The sequence below is a fragment of the Apodemus sylvaticus genome, chromosome 4 (assembly GCF_947179515.1).
Source record: "Apodemus sylvaticus chromosome 4, mApoSyl1.1, whole genome shotgun sequence".
NCBI lineage: Eukaryota > Metazoa > Chordata > Mammalia > Rodentia > Muridae > Apodemus > Apodemus sylvaticus.
Genome location: NC_067475.1, coordinates 148,445,406 through 148,466,122, shown reverse-complemented (window position 1 = coordinate 148,466,122; position 20,717 = coordinate 148,445,406).

The following is a 20,717-nucleotide window of genomic DNA, read 5'->3' as shown; positions in this document are numbered from 1 at the left end:
TACAGATTCAACACAATCCCCATCAAAATCCCAACTCAGTTCTTTACAGAGTTAGAAAAAGCAATTCTCAAATTCATTTGGAATAGCAAAAAACCCAGGATAGATAAAACTATTCTCAACAACAAAAGAAATTCTGGAGGAATCAGTATCCAGAGCAATACTACAGAGCAATAGTGTTAAAAACTGCATGGTAGTGGCACAGTGACATACAAGTGGACCAATGGAATAGAATTGAAGATCCAGAAATGAATCCACACACCTATGGTCACTTAATCTCTGACAAAGGAGCAGAAAACATCCAGTGGAAAAACAATAGCCTTTTCAACAAATGGTGCTGGTTCAATTGGAGGTCAGCATGCAGAAGAATGCGAATTGATCCATTCTTATCTCCATGTACTAAACTTCACTCCAAGTGGATCAAGGACCTCCATGTAAAACCAGACACACTGAAACTAATAGAAAAGAAACTGGGGAAGACCCTTGAGGACATGGGCACAGGAGAAAATTTCCTGAAGAGAACACCAATAGCTTATGCTCTAAGATCAAGAATTGACAAATGGGACCTCATAAAATTACAAAGTTTCTGTAAGGCAAAAGACACTGTTAAAAGGACAAAACGGCAACCATCAAATTGGGATAGGATATTCACCAACCCTACATCTGATAGAGGGCTAATATCCAATATATACAAAGAACTCAATAAGTTGGACCCCAGGGAACCAAATAACCCTATTCAAAAATGGGGTACAGATCTAAACAAAGAATTCTCATCTGAAGAAATTGGGATGGCCGAGAGGCAACTTAAGAAGTGCTCAACATCATTAGTCATTAGGGAAATGCAAATCAAAACAACCCTGGGATTTCACCTTACACCAGTCAGAATGGCTAAGGTCAAAAACTCAGGAGACAGCAGGTGTTGGAGAGGATGTGGAGAAAGAGGAATACTCCTCCACTGCTGGTGGGGCTGTAAGATGGTACAACCACTTTGGAAATCAGTCTAGCGGTTCCTTAGAAACCTGGACATGACACTTCCAGAGGTCTGTCCTATACTACACCTGGGCATGTACCTAAAGGATTCCCCAGCATGCAATAAGGACACATGCTCCATTATGTTCATAGCAGCTTTATTTATAATAGCCAGAAGCTGGAAAGAACCCAGATGCCCCTCAAAGGAGGAATGGATACAGAAAATGTGGTATACATACACAATGGAATACTACTCAGCAATTAGAAACAATGAATTCACAAAATTTTAGGCAAATGGTTTGATCTGGAAAATATCAGGTTAATTGCCTAAGTACACTTTGTTAAAATTTGATATTAGTCCAGCGTAAAATTATCCATTAAAACAAAGGGTCTTTTCATAATTACTATGAAATTAATGTTCTTTTGGTTGTTTTGTTTTGGGTTTTTGTTTTGTTTTGTTTAAATACTATGAAACAGTGTAGATGGATAATGCAAGGCTTCACTAATTAAATGCAAAAAAGGGAGATAGCTCCCAAGAATGTGACTTAGAATTCCTTGATCATTTGTTTACAATCCTGATAAACACAGGCAAACAAAACTAATACATGAAAAGGACCTTCAGATCTTTAGAAGGCAAACATTTTTGGTTTTAGGAAAACTCCATTGTTTGAATGTTTCTATTTAAAATAATTAGGGGGCAATAGAAAACAGCACTTTTTCAATAAAGAGTGTCTAGGTGATATTTTAGAAACAGCAATAATATGAAGTGCTAGAGGAAAAATAACATAAAAGGGTTTTCTTCCTTTCACTTAGAACCCAGCAGTAGAATTACAAAGTGTAGGACATAGTGCATATGAACTTTTACTAGAGTATGTCACCATCCTCTGGGACAATGCCTCCATGCAATTCATGACTGGAGACAAATCTTCCTATGATGTTGAAGTTATTCTTATGACAGTCTTTCTCTTCCTTAGACATTTCCAGGCAGCAATCATCCCTGTCTTCTACTCCCTACCCTCTACTCCCTACTCCCTACCCCCTACCCCCTACTCCCTAACCCCTACTCCCTATTCCCTACCCCCTACTCCCTACTCCCTATCCCCTACCCCCTACCCCCTACTCCATACCCCCTACTCCCTACCCCCATCCCTTACCCCCTACTCCCTACCCCCTACCCCCTACTCCCTACTCCCTACCCCTTACCTCCTACTCCCCATCCCCTACCCCATATCCCCTACCCCCTACCCCCTACCCCCTACTCCCTACTCCCTACACCCCACTCCCAGACAACCTAGCAACAACAAAACACCTTTCTCCTTTACTGTGTGGCTTTCCCCATGTCTTGTTATTATATTTTTGAAACAAAGCTTTAGAGACAAAGTCTGCCTAGAGTTTTGTAAATTTGTATTGCTCATTTCTAGGCTTCCTTTATGGTCCTTGGAAATGACAACACAATTTTTTTTTAATCACTTAGTATTATTAATTTAGAAATTTATGATATTTTCTTCAGATTGTTTATTGATATATTTCTTAAAGCTGAAAATATTTCGACTTTCTTTGCTTCTCTTGCTCTCAATATAATGTGCTTCTTTCCATGAAGTTTGGTACTCCACTGTAAGGTTACCAATACCAAATGATGTGTCAATGAATAAGGTTTGGGGAGGGTTGGAGCCAAACCCAAAGTCAATGCAGACTGCAAAATTAGACAAGATTAATGTTCCCCACTGCATAAAGATGTATTTGAAAACTTAGCACCATAATTATACTTAATTCCCTTAACATATTTCCAAAACCTAATGGCCATTTATTGTTGCTATTATCTTTATTCTTGGGTCAACACCAAAGTTTGCAATAAACAATAACCACCAAAACAAACAAACAAACAAGCAAAAGATAACAACAACATCAAAAAAAACACCCAAAGTAACAACAACAAAAATCAGAAACAAAAACATTTCTTTGATCCACTGTGAACCGAATTCACTTCAGGTAATTATTGCCATGATCTAAAAATGTGATGGTCATTTTATCACATTAGCACATTCAACTTGTGCTCAAAGGCATGGGGTTTATCAATAATCTGTATTTTGTTTAAGGAAATGCTGCCTAAAGAAGGAAATGCCAATAAAACAACAAATAGGTCCTCCTCATTTAAATTCTCCCCACTGAGTAAAAAGCACCACATGACCAGCTCTGAATAATTAACTTTCACTGTTCCATCAGTGATGTTCTGCATCTGAATTGCATCTTTTCAATAAGCACTCCTGGAGAGAAACTACCATGGACTCACTACAGATGCCATTCTTCCAAACTTTTACTTACTCAAATCATTTTCTGAAAGCCATCATTAGACTCGAATTAAAATAAAACTGAGGTTTTATAAATAAAACTGTCAGAGAAGATAAAAGTTTTTACATTTGACAGTAAAGCAAATGGTTTTTCTACTCTGTTGGGGTTGCATAATAGGCAGTCTGTCTGAATGAGTTATGGTCCATTAATGACACATTAACGCGGGATGGGGGGGGGGGTAAGTAGGGGGAGAACATTCCAAGAAAAGTTTTCAAATGAATGATATCTCGGGCCCAGAGGCAATGAGGGAAGTTGAGTATCCAAGCTGAAGGAAGTCTAAGGAAGGAACATTTGTAAGATCAGATGCTCATAATTCATTAAGATCACAGAACATGACAGAGGATCTGGAATGAATTTTCTGCCTCTATAGGAGAAGAGGTCATGAGGTACCTGTCTTTGCAGAACGGTCTCTTCTAGAACAGATCAATCAAAGGCAGTAAACTGGAGGAGCTACAAATGCTCATGGAGGCCATACAGTCACAAGTCTATGACTGCACACTTCTGAGCATGCTCAGTTGAGGATCACTACATGTCCAGAAAGAAGATGGCCATAAATGCTTCTGGGCTTAAACTTTACTGTTATACTATGCAGAATTACTCTAGGTCACTTGAAAGAATGAGTCTGAGTGACTGTGTGATCCTGATTGGCTCTTTTAAAGTCTTAAGTGAAACAAATTATTCTGCAGCTAAGACTAGCTGCTGTTCTAGCAGATTCCCAGCATGCTTATGTTGGCTTACAACTCTCCATAACTCAGTTTCAGGGGTTCATATGCCAGAAGGCATCCATGGGGCACTGGACTTACTGCAGTGTACATATTTACATGCACCCAAAATATTAATATAAAATGAAACAAATAAACTTAAAAAAAAAGAACTTTGTAGGTCAATTAACCATTTTTTGAAGACATTTTTTGAAGTTTTTCCTCCCTAATTGTACCTTAAAGGTGCCTTCCTCCAGACATCAACAGTAAATACTTCATTCCTGATGATGACCACAGGAGTCACAAAATCATAAAAGCAGATATTTGTAGAATGCCTGAAAGAAATGACCCTGTGCCCCAGAATTCTTTGAAAGAGTTCACATACATGATCGTGTTCACCAAATTTTTGATACAATGAAATACCAAATCTTTTATAAAAGAACGTGCAAAGGTAGGTTGTTCTTAATAAAATATTCTGAGTATAAAGTTGGTTGCCAAAAAAAAAATGTAGTATACTGTATATTATGGTAAGGAGTGAAAGTGAGTGTGTGTGTGTGTGTGTGTGTGTGTGTGTGTGTGTGTGTGTGTGTGTAAGTGTATGTGTGTGTAAGTGTGTGTGTGTAGGTGTAGATTAGTTGGTAGTGTCTTTGGCCAATATATAAGTGACTGTAGTAGCTGTCTGTACAGCAGACTGCATTCCTGGTAGTCAACTTGACTGTATCTGGAATGAACTCTGACCTGGATCTTGGCTTGGAGATCTTGAGGCATAGTGGCTATGACTCCCAGAAGATTAAGACAGGGAGATCTCTGAGGTCAAGGTCATCTGGGACAAAGCAAGTCCCAGATCCAGGTGTGGTGGCACACACCTTCAAACTGAGCCACACCTTCTGCTTGAGGCCTACATAAGAACATTGGAAGAAGGAAGATTCTCTCTCTCTCTTTGTCTGCTTGCCTTGTAGGACTGAGCAACTGTTATATTCTTGGACTTCTATTCATAGCTGCTGCTGACCATTGTTGGGGAGTCAGATTACAGACTGTAAGTCATCAACAAATTCCCTTACTACATAGAGACTACCCATAAGTTCTCTGACTCTAGAGAACTCTGACTAATACAGTGACTCTAGATCTCATTTCCATAAGCACGCACAATAATATGAAATACATTCTATTTATCTTTTATTATGAAAGCAATTAGTTAGACTCCAGAAAACCAAACAACCCTATTAAAAAATGGGGTACAGAGTTAAACAAAGAATTCTCACCTGAAGAACTTCTGATGGCGGAGAAGCATCTTAAAAAATGCTCAACTTCGGGCGGCGGCGGCGGCGGCGGCGGCGGTAGCAGTGGCTGCTCCAGCTGAAGGGCCATCAGCGGTGGAACCAAGGCGACACAGGGTCCAGTTAGGCCCTGCGCCCACGACCACTCACCTTCGTTGACCAGCCGGGTGGCAAGCAGCTGCGGTTCTGCGGAGCCTTTCGCTGCACGGAAGCCACTTCAGAACTCGGCTTCCCGCCAGTCAGGAGAGACTCACCTCCATCTTGATCCCGGGCTCCAGAGATCGGTCAGACTGAGGTACACAAACATAATCCTAGGCCCAACACCGCAGGGGTCTGAGCCAGACGGGCGTTGGCCTGCACCCAGGCCCTGGGCTGTTCGAGTGGCCATCGGGGCGCCAACCCAGCCAGGAGTTTTTTTTTGCCCCGGCCGGCGCACGCGCCGCCATTTTGCCTACAGGAGCCAGAGTGCTCGGGAGGGCAGAGACTGCTAACAAGCGTAGCCTGAGGCTAACAAAACGGGGGTCTAGGCCCCAAAAGGCACAGGACTGACCCCAAGAACTGGGCGGCTTGGTGGGCCATCTGTGTGTCAACCTGCCCAGGAGGTTATTAGCACAACAGACTCTCCCGGTGCTTTCGGGGAGCGCGGACTCGCACGCCCGCCATCCGGGTCACCTGGTGGACCCAAATAACAGTCATAGCCCTAGGGGAACTTTGCTCGGACCTTGGCCTCCCAGGCGTTTGCCTGGACTCAGGGCCCGGGCGACAAGGCTAACCTAGTGTGCGCCAGCCCGGTTGGGGAAATCGGCTGCCCAGCAGAGTGAGCGGAACACAGGGGAGGTCACAGCAACATACACCTTCGGAGCTCCCTGGGGGTGCACACGGGTTCCATCTGGCCCACAGACACAATCTGGGGCAAGGCCTCAGGCAGAAGCCCTCAGGTCAACTCTCTCCGCTTCAGATCAGCCTGGGTGGCCGCCACATCTCCAGGTCCCTCAAGAGGCTAGTGGGGGCTTCCGGGCGGCCAGCTGGGAGAAGTCGGTGTGCTCCAATAAATCCTGCGGGCCCCAGCGGGAGCCTTCAGGTGCCTGCTTCGGGATCTGAACAGCCTGGACAACAGCACCCTGTCTACAGGCAGTGCAGAGTGTAAGCTGTGCACCAGAGGCCAACGGGGAAGGGGCAGCTTGCACTGGTGAGTCCAGCACTGACAAGACCAAGTAACACCAGTGAGAGCTAGATGGCAAAAGGCAAACGCAGGATCGTCACTAACAGAAATCAAGGCAATATGGCAACATCTGAACCAAATTCTCCTCTACCAGCAAGTCCTGGATACCCCATCACACCAGTAAAACAAGATTTGGATTTAAAATCACTGGTCATGATGCTGGTACAGGAACACATGAAGGACATTCAGGAGAAAATGGATCAAAAGTTAGAAGCCCTTGCAAGGGAAACAGAAAAATCATTGAAAGAAATCCAGGAGAATACAAAAGCCAACAAGGAGGAAATGCAAAAAACACTTAAAGAAATACAGGAGAACTTTGGTCAACAGGCTGAGGTCATGAAAGACGAAACACAAAAATCTCTTAAAGAAATACAGGAGAACTTTGGTCAACAGGCTGAGGTCATGAAAGAAAAAACACAAAAATCTCTTAAAGAATTACAGGAAAGCACAAACAAGCAAGTGAAGGAACTAAGCAAAACCATCCAGGATCTAAAAACAGAAGTAGAAACAACTAAGAAAACTCAAAAGGAGACAACTTTGGAGATAGAAAGCCTTGGGAAGAAATCAGGGGACAGAGATGCAAATATCAACAACAGAATACAAGAAATAGAAGAAAGAATCTCAGATGCCGAAGATTCCATATAAACCATGGAATCAACAGTTAAAGAAAATGCAAAATGCAAAAAGCTTGTAACCCAAAATATCCAGGAAATCCAGGACACAATGAGAAGACCAAACCTAAGGATTATAGGCATAGATGAGAGTGAAGATTTACAACTTAAAGGGCCAGCAAATATCTTCAATAAAATTATGGAAGAAAACTTCCCTAACCTAAAGAGAGAGATGCCCATGAATATACAAGAAGCCTACAGAACTCCAAACAGACTGGACCAGAACAGAAATACTTCCCGTCACATAATAATCAAAACACCAAATGTTCTAAACAAAGAAAGAATATTAAAGGCGGTAAGAGAAAAAGGCCAAGTAACATATAAAGGAAGACCTATCAGAATCACAGCAGACTTTTCACCTGAGACTATGAAGGCTAGAAGGTCCTGGGCAGATCTCATGCAGACTCTAAGAGAACACAAATGCCAACCAAAACTACTATATCCAGCAAAACTCTCAATCACCATAGATGGAGAAACTAAGATATTTCACGACAAAACCAAGTTCACCCAATATCTATCCACAAACCCAGCCCTAAAAAGGATAATAGGAGGACAACACCAATAAAAGGAGGGAAACTTCACCCTGAAAAAAGCAAGATAGTAACCTTTCATCAAACCCAAAAGAAGTTAAGCAATCAAATTTAAAAAATAACGTCAAAAATGATAGGAAGTAACAATCACTATTCCTTAATATCTCTTAACATCAATGGACTCAATGCCCCAATAAAAAGACACAGACTAACTGACTGGATACGTAAACAGGACCCTACATTTTGCTGCTTACAGGAAACACACCTCAGGGTCAAAGACAAACACTACCTTAGAGTAAAAGGCTGGAAGACAATTTTACAAGCAAATGGTCTCAGGAAACAAGCTGGAGTAGCCATTTTAATATCAGATAAAATTGACTTTCAACCCAAAGTCATCAAAAGAGACTCTGAGGGACACTTCTTGCTGGTCAAAGGAAAAATACAACAAGAAGAACTCTCAATCCTGAACATCTATGCTCCAAATGCAAGGGCACCCTCTTTCATAAAAGAAACTTTATTAAAACTCAAAGCACACATTGCACCTAACACAATAATTGTGGGTGACTTCAACACTGCACTTTCCTCAATGGACCGATCAGGAAAACAGAAACTAAACAAGGACACAATGAAACTAATTGAAGCTTTGGACCAATTAGATTTAACTGATATATATAGAACATTCTATCCTAAAACAAAAGAATATACCTTTTTTTCAGCACCTCATGGTACCTTCTCCAAAATCGACCATATAATTGGTCACAAGACAGACCTCAACAAATATAAGAAGATCGAACTAATCCCATGCCTCCTATCTGATCACTAAGGAATAAAAGTGGTCTTCAATAGCAACAGAAACAACAGAAAACCCACATACACGTGGAAATTGAACAATACTCTACTCAATGATACCTTGGTCAAGGAAGAAATAAAGAAAGAAATTAAAGACTTTTTAGAACACAATGAAAATGAAAACACAACATACCCAAATCTATGGGACACAATGAAAGCAGTGCTAAGAGGAAAACTCATAGCCCTGAGTGCCTCCAAAAAGAAAATGGAGAGAGCATACATTACCAACTTAATGACACACCTGAAAGCCCTAGAACAAAAAGAAGCTATTTCACCCAGGAGGAGTAGAAGGCAGGAAATTCTCAAACTCAGGGCCGAAATCAATCAAGTAGAAACAAAGAGAACCATACAAAAAATCAACAAAACCAGGAGCTGGTTCTTTGAGAAAATCAACAAGATAGATAAACCCTTAGCCAGACTGACCAAAGGGCACAGAGAAAGTATCCAAATTAACAAACTTAGAAATGAAAAGGGAGACATAACAACGGAAACTGAGGAAATCGAAAAAATCATCAGATCCTACTACAAGAGCCTGTACTCAACACAACTGGAGAATCTGGAGGAAATGGACAATTTCCTTGACAGATACCAAATACCAAAATTAAATCAGGACCAACTAGACCATCTGAACAGTCCCATAAAGCCTAAAGAAATAGAAGGAGTCATAGAAAGTCTTCCAACCAAAAAAAGCACAGGACCAGATGGTTTCAGTGCAGAATTCTACCAGACCTTCAAAGAAGTGTTAACACCAATACTCTTCAAACTATTCCACAAAATAGAAACAGAAGGAACACTACCCAATTCCTTCTACGAAGCCACAATTACGCTGATACCAAAGCCACACAAAGATCCAACAAAGAAAGAGAACTTCAGACCAATTTCCCTTATGATCATCGATGCAAAAATACTCAATAAAATTCTTGCCAACCGAATCCAAGAACACATCAAAACGATCATCCACCATGATCAAGTAGGCTTTATCCCGGGAATGCAGGGTTGGTTCAATATACGGAAATCCATCAATACAATCCACTACATAAACAAACTCAAAGAACAAAACCACATGGTCATTTCATTGGATGCTGTAAAAGCATTTGACAAAATTCAGCATCCTTTCATGCTTAAAGTCTTGGAGAGAACAGGAATTCAAGGCCCATACCTAAACATAGTAAAAGCAATATACAGCAAACCGGTAGCCAGCATCAAACTAAACGGAGAGAAACTTGAAGCAATCCCACTGAAATCAGGGACCAGACAAGGCTGCCCCCTTTCTCCTTATCTTTTCAATATTGTACTTGAGGTACTAGCTCGGGCAATTCGACAACATAAGGAGGTCAAAGGGATACAAATTGGAAAGGAGGAAGTCAAACTATCATTATTTGCAGACGACATGATCGTCTACCTAAGTGACCCAAAGAACTCCACTAGAGAGCTCCTACAGCTGATAAACAACTTCAGCAAAGTGGCAGGTTAGAAAATCAACTCAAGCAAATCAGTGGCCTTCCTATACTCAAAGGATAAGCAGGCTGAGAAAGAAATTAGGGAAATGACCCCCTTCACAATAGCCACAAACAGTATAAAGTATCTTGGCGTGACTCTTACCAAACATGCGAAAGATCTGTATGACAAGAACTTCAAGACTCTGAAGAAGGAAATGGAAGAAGACCTCAAAAAATGGGAAATCCTCCCATGCTCATGGATCGGTAGAATCAATATAGTTAAAATGGCCATTTTGCCTAACGCACTATACAGATTCAATGCAATACCCATCAAAATCCCAACTCAATTATTCACAGAGTTAGAAAGAGCAATTATCAAATTCATCTGGAACAACAAAAAACCCAGGATAGCTAAAACTATTCTCAGCAACAAAAGAAAATCTGGGGGAATCAGTATCCCTGACCTCAAGCAATACTACAGAGCAATAGTGTTAAAAACTGCATGGTATTGGTACAGTGACAGGCAGGAGGATCAATGGAACAGGATTGAAGATCCAGAAATGAACCCACACACCTATGGCCACTTGATCCTCGACAAAGAGGCTGAAAACATCCAATGGAAAAAAGATAGCCTTTTCAACAAATGGTGCTGGTTCAACTGGAGGTCAGCATGCAGAAGAATGCGAATTGATCCATCCTTGTCTCCTTGTACTAAGCTCAACTCCAAATGGATCAAGGACCTCCACATAAAGCCAGACACTCTGAAGCTAATAGAAAAGAAACTGGGGAAGACCCTTGAGGACATCGGTACAGGGAGAAAGTTTCTGAACAGAACACCAATAGCGTATGCTCTAAGAGCAAGAATTGACAAATGGGACCTCATAAGGTTACAGAGTTTCTGTAAGGCAAAGGACACCGTCAAGAGGACAGATCGGCAACCAACAAATTGGGAAAAGATCTTCACCAATCCTACATCAGATAGAGGGCTAATATCCAATATATATAAAGAACTCAAGAAGTTAGACTCCAGAAAACCAAACAACCCTATTAAAAAATGGGGTACAGAGTTAAACAAAGAATTCTCACCTGAAGAACTTCGGATGGCGGAGAAGCATCTTAAAAAATGCTCAACTTCATTAGTCATTAGGGAAATGCAAATCAAAACAACCCTAAGATTTCATCTTACACCAGTCAGAATGGCTAAGATTAAAAATTCAGGAGACAGCAGGTGTTGGAGAGGGTGCGGAGAAAGAGGAACACTCCTCCACTGCTGGTGGGGTTGCAAATGGGTACAACCACTCTGGAAAGCAGTCTGGCGGTTCCTCCGAAAACTGGGCACCTCACTTCCAGAAGATCCTGCTATACCACTCCTGGGCATATACCCAGAGGATTCCCCACCATGTAATAAGGATACATGCTCTACTATGTTCATAGCAGCCCTATTTATAATTGCCAGATGCTGGAAAGAACCCAGGTATCCCTCAACAGAAGAGTGGATACAAAAAATGTGGTATATCTACACAATGGAGTACTATTCAGCCATTAGAAACAATGAATTCATGAAATTCTTAGGCAAATGGATGGAGCTAGAGAACATCATACTAAGTGAGGTAACCCAGACTCAAAAGGTGAATCATGGTATGCACTCACTAATAAGTGGTTATTAACCTAGAAAACTGGAATACCCAAAACATAATGCACACATCAAATGAGATACAAGAAGAAAGCAGGAGTGGTCCCTGGTTCTGGAAAGACTCGGTGAAACAGTATTTGGCAAAACCAGAACGGGGAACTGGGAAGGGGTGGGAGGGAGGACAGGGGAAGAGAAGGGGGCTTACGGGACTTTCGGGGAGTGGGGGGGGCTAGAAAAGGGGAAATCATTTGAAATGTAAATAAATTATATCGAATAAAAAAAAAGAATGAAAAAAAATGCTCAACTTCATTAGTCATTAGGGAAATGCAAATCAAAACAACCCTAAGATTTCATCTTACACCAGTCAGAATGGCTAAGATTAAAAATTCAGGAGACAGCAGGTGTTGGAGAGGGTGTGGAGAAAGAGGAACACTCCTCCACTGCTGGTGGGGTTGCAAATTGGTACAACCACTCTGGAAATCAGTCTGGCGGTTCCTCCGAAAACTGGGCACCTCACTTCCAGAAGATCCTGCTATACCACTCCTGGGCATATACCCAGAAGACTCCCCACCATGTAATAAGGATACATGTTCTACTATGTTCATAGCAGCCCTATTTATAATTGCCAGATGCTGGAAAGAACCCAGGTATCCCTCAACAGAAGAGTGGATGCAAAAAATGTGGTATATCTACACAATGGAGTACTATTCAGCCATTAGAAACAATGAATTCATGAAATTCTTAGGCAAATGGAAGGAGCTGGAGAACATCATATTAAGGGAGGTAACCCAGACTCAAAAGATGAATCATGGTATGCACCACTAATAAGTGGATATTAACCTAGAAAACTGGAATACCCAAAATATAATCCACACATCAAATGAGGTACAAGAAGAAAGGAGGAGTGGCCCCTGGTTCTGGAAAGACTCAGTGAAACAGTATTCGGCAAAATCAGAACGGGGAAGTGGGAAGGGGTGGGTGGGAGGACAGGGGAAGAGAAGGGGGCTTACGGGACTTTCGGGGAGTGGGGGGCTAGAAAAGGGAAATCATTTGAAATGTAAATAAATTATATCGAATTAAAAAAAAGAAAGCAATTTGTGCTTTTCTAAGCAAACAAATGAAAAAGAATTTAAGAAGACCTTCACATTTCTGTTTTTTTTTTTTAATCTATAGACCATAAAATCTTTATCTTCATCTGGTTTCTTATACCTCTGCCACCCCCAACGTGTATCAAGCTGAAGTCTTTGGGCACTGATAAAATGTAATCCTATCAACAAGTAAGAAATGAGATCACCCTACAGTGAAAAGAGATAATAGATTGCACTAATTATCATGATTTAGCAGCAAAAATGGCAAAAATAATTAAGTTTTTCATATAAATCAGTTTTAGCAGTGATTAATTCACAATAAAAATCTAATAAATCTATATCTGTCTAATTTAGAATGTATCATGATAGTGCTGACAAACTATCTCTCCAATAGAGAAGAATTGGAAGTAATTTATATGAGTCCTGAGCTTTCTGTTGTAGATTAAGCATGAATCTTTAGGCAGCATAAAATCTGTCTGAAATAATGATAAAGATTCTAAAACATAAGGATACCTATCTTATGAAAGTCCAATTTTATGTACCAACTTAAAGAGTTACTGTAGTTATTATTACTATATATTATAACCATAATCTCCTTATTCACTAACTCTGGCAAAAAACTGTTGTTTCTGGTTGTTTTGCTTTTACTTTGTTGTCAACAAAGTCAAATGTTGAAATGTGATATTAAAAATTAAAACATGAATTCACACATGTTGACTTTCAATGGAAATGAATTTACAGATTGCAGGTGTTAATTTTCATGTTCATATATAAAATATTTGTAAATATATATAATATATACATATTTTGTCTCATTTATGAAATATATGTGAATATATAAAAATATATACATTTTATCTCATTTTTTCCTAATGTGTAAAATAGTAATTGTATTGGCTGCATTATTCTATTGCTTACTTTTTTGTTGCTATAATAAAAATCTCACGGTCAGGAGCAATTTCAGGAAGAAAGGGTTTATTTGACTTATGGTTCCAGAGGAAGACTTCATATTGATGGGAAATCACAACTGAGTGGAAGAATCAGAGAGAGAGAGAGAGAGAGAGAGAGAGAGAGAGAGAGAGAGAGAGAGAGAGAGAGAGAATAAAAGAAGATATAAACTTTCAATGCCACCCCTACTGGTTCTGGGAAGCTTTTAACTTCCTAAGAGTTCCATAACTTACCTAAACCTCTACTAACAGCAGCACAAATGTTGAAGTACATGAGACTATTGGGGAAGTTTCTCATTTAAAACACCACAGTTCCCTTACCTGAAGCAGCATCATAAAGTATTTATTCTGTTTTAAGTTCTTTAAGTTGCTGGAAATGCTATGATTTGTGTTTTCTGAGTGAACATTTACCCACAATCAGCTTTATAATTTTTCCTTGAACCATTAATACATCACTGTAGCAAGCTGTATCATTACATTTTATGTTTAACCTTTTCCTGTTTTGTGTGAACTTTTTCCGTCTGAAATCTTGGGGTGTACACTTTTCTGAAAACTATGTTGATTATACTTTTGCAGTGGTTAAGTAGATTTGCCAACTTAGCTGAACTGTGAGACGCCCAAAGACCCAGAATTATTTCTGGATGCATATGTGAAGGTGATTGCAGAAGTTGACATTTGAGTTGTTAGACTCCTTAAAGAGATGATCCTCCTGCATGTGCCTGAGTATCATTTTATACATTGAGGTGGAAGGACAACCAAAAAGGTGAGGAAGAACTTTCTTGGTGCTGCTGCTCATGTATCCAGAGCCTGCGGTATAGTCTTCCAGCAATGAGCTCTGCAGGTTGTTAAGGATCTGGACTTAACTGTCATTTATATTGGCAACTTTCTTGGGTCTGCATGGTATGGACTGTGGAACTTACCAGCCTCTGTAATCACATGAAACAGTTACAGAGATATGCATTCAAAATATATGAAATATAATATGTATAATTAATGCTATAGTTTTCTTAAAGAACCCCAACTAATAAGATCAGTTATTATTAATAGCCTATATGTGCTTTTGTCATTATCAGCAACTATGATCTAATTACAAATCACAGTTCCCTGTCTCATTGTTCAGATTGGTTCATTGATATTGTGCTTTAATATAGTTTATTCTTTTCTGAGTTATTTTCTCTTCTATTTATAGTAATGACTTGAATTACTATAAATGATGGTTCAAATTGTTCAGCTGTTAATTTTGCTACTGTTTGTTCTGGATGGGTGATTGTTCGCATTCTGGCTAAACTCCACCCCACAGTTACCTAACAATAACCAGGAATGCTTCTCCCTTCAGTTACCTGGCAGCAGCCAGGTATGCCTGTCCCACTATAAAAGGGGCTGCTTGTCCCTTCCTCTCTTCCTTGGTCTCTTACTCTTGCTCTTGCTTCTCTCTCTCCCTTGCATTCTTGCATCTTGCTCTCTTGTTCCCCCTTTCTCTTCATTCCCTTCCTCCTTCTTCCCACATGGTCATGGCTGACCTCTACTTTTCTACTCTCTCCCTCTCTCTGCCTTTCTTCACCTCTACTACACTCTTATCTCCCCTCCCCATTCCCTGAATAAACTCTATTCTATACTATACCATCATGTGGCTGGTCCTTTAGGGGGAAGGTGTACCTCAGCATGGGCCTCCTCAGACATCCCCTTCCCCCACACCTCACCACACCCCCATAGAACATATCCCCATACTTCTTCATCTTTTTTATAAACACATCAATGATTAGCAGTTTGAACAAATAAATCTTTGCCACAAAGAAAAAACACTAAACTCTCAGATGGTTACATAACAAATTTATGGAGACTAACAACATATCTTAAAATGCTTGCCTAACAATAAATACCCTGGATTTTGTCCCCATTAGCTACCCATCATTTATTTCTTCTTCACTTAAATGACCAAGTTGGCTTGGCAGTGGAGCCCTTCACATTGTTTCTATATTGGTCTCAACATAAAGCCAGATACATCAAACCACATAGAAGAGAAAGTGGGGAATAGCCTTGAACACATTGGTATAAGAGACAACTTCCTAAACAGAACATTGATAGCATAGGCACTATGATCAACAATTAATAAATGGGACTTCATGAAGCTGATCATCTATTGTGATGTGAAGGACACCATCAATAACACAAAACAGTATCATACGGAATGGAAAAGTTTTCACCAATGCCACATCTTATATAGGCCTAATATTCAAAATACATAAAGAACTCAAGACATTAGATACCAAAAAACAATAATCAAATTTAAAAACTGAGCACAGATTGAAACAGATAATTCTTAATAAAGGCTGAAAAACACTTCCAAAAATGTTCAATATTCTCAGCCATCAGGGAAATGAAAAACAAAACTGCTTTGAGATTCTATCTTATACCCATCAGAACAGCAAAGATGAATAACACATGATAGCTCATGCTCACAAGGATGTTGAAAAAGGTGAACACTCCTCCATTGATGGTATGAATATAAATTTGTGTACCCCTTATGGATATCAATAAGTTGGTTCCTCAGAAAATTAGGAATCCATCTACCTCAAGATTAAGCCTGGGGCAACCTGTCTTTGGGCTATAACCACATGACATTTCATTCTACCATGGGGCACTTGCTCAAGTATGGTCATTATGAATTTTTTATAGTTTCTAATTTCCAGAAACTAGAAACAACCTAGATGTCCCTCAAAAGAAGAATGTATATAAGAAAGTAGTATATTAATGCAATGTAGTACTACTCAGCTGTTAAATATGACATTTTCAGGAGAATGAATCTATCTATGAAAAATCATCCTGAGAGAGGTAACAGAGATTCAATAAAACAAATATGGTATGTATTCACTTAAAAGTAAATGATAACCAAGTTGTAATCTGTAGACCCACAAAGAGTAGGTAAACAGGAGAGCTCTAGGAGGGACACATGGATCTCATCAGATGGGGAAATAGAATAGATTTCTGGGTCATGGGTCATGGAGGAACAGGAATGGGAGGGATCAGGTTTATAAAGAATTGGGATAGACAGAGAAAGTGCCTGAAGAGATCAGGCTGAGGCAACTACTGAGATAGATTGGTGCTCTCTGCAAATGGACACCAGAGCTTCATTGCTGAGAAAAGCCTCCAGAATTCATTTAACATGAAGAGGATGAGCCGGTGCCTACATGGAGCCTGTAGCCCTATGTTCTAATCTCTGTGGTGTGGGAAGTTACCCTGTAGGCTCTTGAAATAGAAACCTTGGCACATACCTAATAACAAAACCTTTGACCTACAACCTACAATCTATCTTGCCTGCAAGATGTGCTAGGGCAATGGTGGCACAGAACTTGTGGGAGTGGTCAACCAATGTCTGATTTAACTAAGACCCACTCCATGATAGGAAGTCCATGCACAACATTGCTTAGATGGCCAGGAACTGGAAACTGCATAGCCCAGAGTTCCAAGGCAGAACCAAACATGAAGGTTCTTAAAAAAAAATGTCAATGAAATGATTCCTAATGATAGTTTTCTATACTCTTAGATGTGTGCCTTGTCCAGTGGTCATAGGAGAGTCTTCCTTGGACAGCAAATGAAAGTAGATGAAGAGACTCACAGCCAGACATGTATGCAAAGACAGTCTAAATTGGAGGTCTCCATTGGGTCCCTCCCCTTGGAACTCAGAGAATCTTGAGGAAGATGGTGGGGTCAAAATGTACAAGTCAGAAAAGATAGAGTATGCAATAAGAATATGACCCACTGAATTCAACTTATCAGAGTCCTACGCTTGCCCATTCAGTCTTTGTGAGGGCAAGCATGTGGCCTACAGGGGTTTATGAATCCTCTATTCATGTGTTATATCTGTTAGCTTGGTATTCCTACCTGGTAACATTGCATCTTTGACTCATTTGCTTTCTTGGGACCTTTCTCTTCCTCTTAGAATAGTTGCCTTTTCTGTTATTAGTGTGAAGGCTTCGCCTCGTATTATTGAATTTTGTTTTGTTGTATTTGGTTGTTGCCTCTTGTGGGAATGGTCTTTTCTGAAGGTAGATGGAGGGGGAGTGGATGGCAAAGAGGGAAGTTGGTTGGGGGACCTAGGAGGAGTGGGAGAAAGGGAAGCTGTAATCAGGATGTATAGTATGAGAGAAGAATCTATTTTCAATTAAAGACAAAAAGAGAACGCTCTTCCTACTTAGTATTAAGCAAAACTTCCTCACAGGTGCACCTCTGATTTTCAGATATTAGTTAATTTCAGATGTATTCATGTAGACAATGGGCTATCACAATGACCTAGCTCCCAAATAATGCCAGTCACTCCTAAACAGAATTCATTGGTTTGCTCTAAACATAGATTTACCCAACTGCATGGGGCTTAAAACACAGTTCCTGTTATATGCACAGCATGGGAAAATGGAAAATATTCAGATCCTCCCATTTTATAATTTCTCTATTACATGCACGCGCGCACACACACACATACACACACACACACACACACACCATATACATATATATGGAGAAAGTTACCCACAGCTCTACTCATTCTCTTGTCTTTGACTTAGTGTACAAGGTGATTCTCTTTATACATCTTATCTATCCATACTTGCCTGCGATTTGCAAATCTTTTGAAAGTAGAACAGATGGAGAGCTACATTAATCTAAAGCATTGTCTTAATGGATAATATTTTTTTTTGGCTGAGTGAGCCTTTTTTGGGAGGTTTCCAATGCTTGTTCCAAATTTTGAAGAAATATTACTCTACAGTCTAATAATTTATTTATTAATCCAGTGTCAGAGTTGGCTAAGAAAAAGAGTTCAGGTATAGATTTTCCATTTCAAGTACCTCACTTTTTATACAGTCTTATGTACTTTTTTTGTAGTATGGCTGAAAAACAAGCCAGAGAGAAGGCTTATTGCTCTCAGAAGCAATGTGTGAGTCAAGGTATTGGAGAAGTACTCATTGGGAGAGGTGTGTTTTATTTTTAAACATGTATTTCTTATTAATGTGGGTTCATAGATATGTTCTACCAGTGAAAGTCAGAGGAGAATTCTTTGAAACTAGTTCTTTTTTTTTAACCTTGTGGCTTCGGAGATCACACTTGCCAAGGCTTACCACCCAAATGAATGCTTCCGTCTACTGAGCCATCTTGCCAGTTCTATTTCAGTCATAACCAATTGGAGTCTATGATGTTGCCTCATAGAAGCCTCTTGAGTATACAGCGAATACTCTTAACTGCCGAGCATGTCCAAAGCTCCTCCATGAGGTATCTTGATACAAATACTTTTAAGTGAAATTTAGAAAGAATAGAAAGTTTCCTCTTTTTCAAACATGTATTGTAAATTGGATTTCATTTTAAATGGCTTAATATCATCCATACTTTTGGCATAGGAAAGTGGTTCCCAAGCTTTCTAGCACCCTTTTTGGTCTATGAGATATATCTGCAGGTAATTCTCTGAATTACCTGCAGATTAAATTAGCACAACTTGGGAAATAGGCCATTTTTGAGTTTGTAGGAGAGAGACAGACATGAACAAACAAGAAAATGGAAAAACACTGTATGAAATTTATATTGACACTGTAAACACGTAAGAATAGTGGGACCTTACACAGTTCATTAGATTGTCCACTACTCAAGGATGCCAAACCAAAAAGACAAGGGAAGTCAAAAACCAAGCTGTGTCTGCTTGTACGCAATGGGTAGGTTATCTGTCCAGAGAAACTTGGGCATGGCTTCCTAATTCTATAATACAATAACCCTGACTAACTTCATTAGTCATTAGGGAAATGCAAATCAAAACAACACTAAGATTTCATCTTACACCAGTCAGAATGGCTAAGATTAAAAATTCAGGAGATAGCAGGTGTTGGAGAGGGTGTGGAGAAAGAGGAACACTCCTCCACTGCTGGTGGGGTTGCAAATTGGTACAACCACTCTGGAAATCAGTCTGGCGGTTCCTCCGAAAACTGGGCACCTCACTTCCAGAAGATCCTGCTATACCACTCCTGGGCATATACCCAGAAGACTCCCCACCACGTAATAAGGATACATGTTCTACTATGTTCATAGCAGCCCTATTTATAATTGCCAGATGTTGGAAAGAACCCAGGTATCCCTCAACAGAAGAGTGGATGCAAAAAATGTGGTATATCTACACAATGGAGTACTATTCAGCCATTAGAAACAACGAATTCATGAAATTCTTAGGCAAATGGATGGAGCTAGAGAATATCATACTCAGTGAGGTAACCCAGACTCAAAAGGTGAATCATGGTATGCACTCACTAATAAGTGGATATTAACCTAGAAAACTGGAATACCCAAAACATAATCCACACATCAAATGAGGTACAAGAAGAAAGGAGGAGTGGCCCCTGGTTCTGGAAAGACTCAGTGAAACAGTATTCAGCAAAACCAGAACGGGGAAGTGGGAAGGGGTGGGTGGGAGGACAGGGGAAGAGAAGGGGGCTTACGGGACTTTCGGGGAGTGGGGGGGCTAGAAAAGGGGAAATCATTTGAAATGTAAATAAATTATATCGAATAAAAAAATTAAAAAAAAATCACAATGAACTTGAAAAAATACTCCATTGTCCTAATATAATAGTAAAAAAGGATTCCAAGCAAGTTCAGTATTACAAATCCCCAGTTTACACTCTTTCCTTACAAACAGGGCATCTCCACCCTCTGCATCTATTGATTTTACAAAGAGAATTCTCAAGGTCAATCATTTTTTCCTTGAGCCACAGGGCAACTTTTTTCAGGAGACAGGTCCCACCCACTCAATTGGTGCAAGTAAAACTGCCATTGTTTTTGCTTTAAGACTGCCTTTCAGGCTATTTGGCTTGACCTTTTTCCCTTATTGCCAAGGTTATCACCACAGGAGAACGGAGGAAGGGGCCAAGAGGAGGAGGAAGAATGAAGTGCCCATGGAGATCTTGGAATCTGCCTCTGGAAAGCATCCTCAGCTATCAAATGTCTGCTTGACTTCTTTCATCATCTTTCCATCTGTTGCCCTATTGGACTCAAGCCTTCTCAAGAGAAAATATCT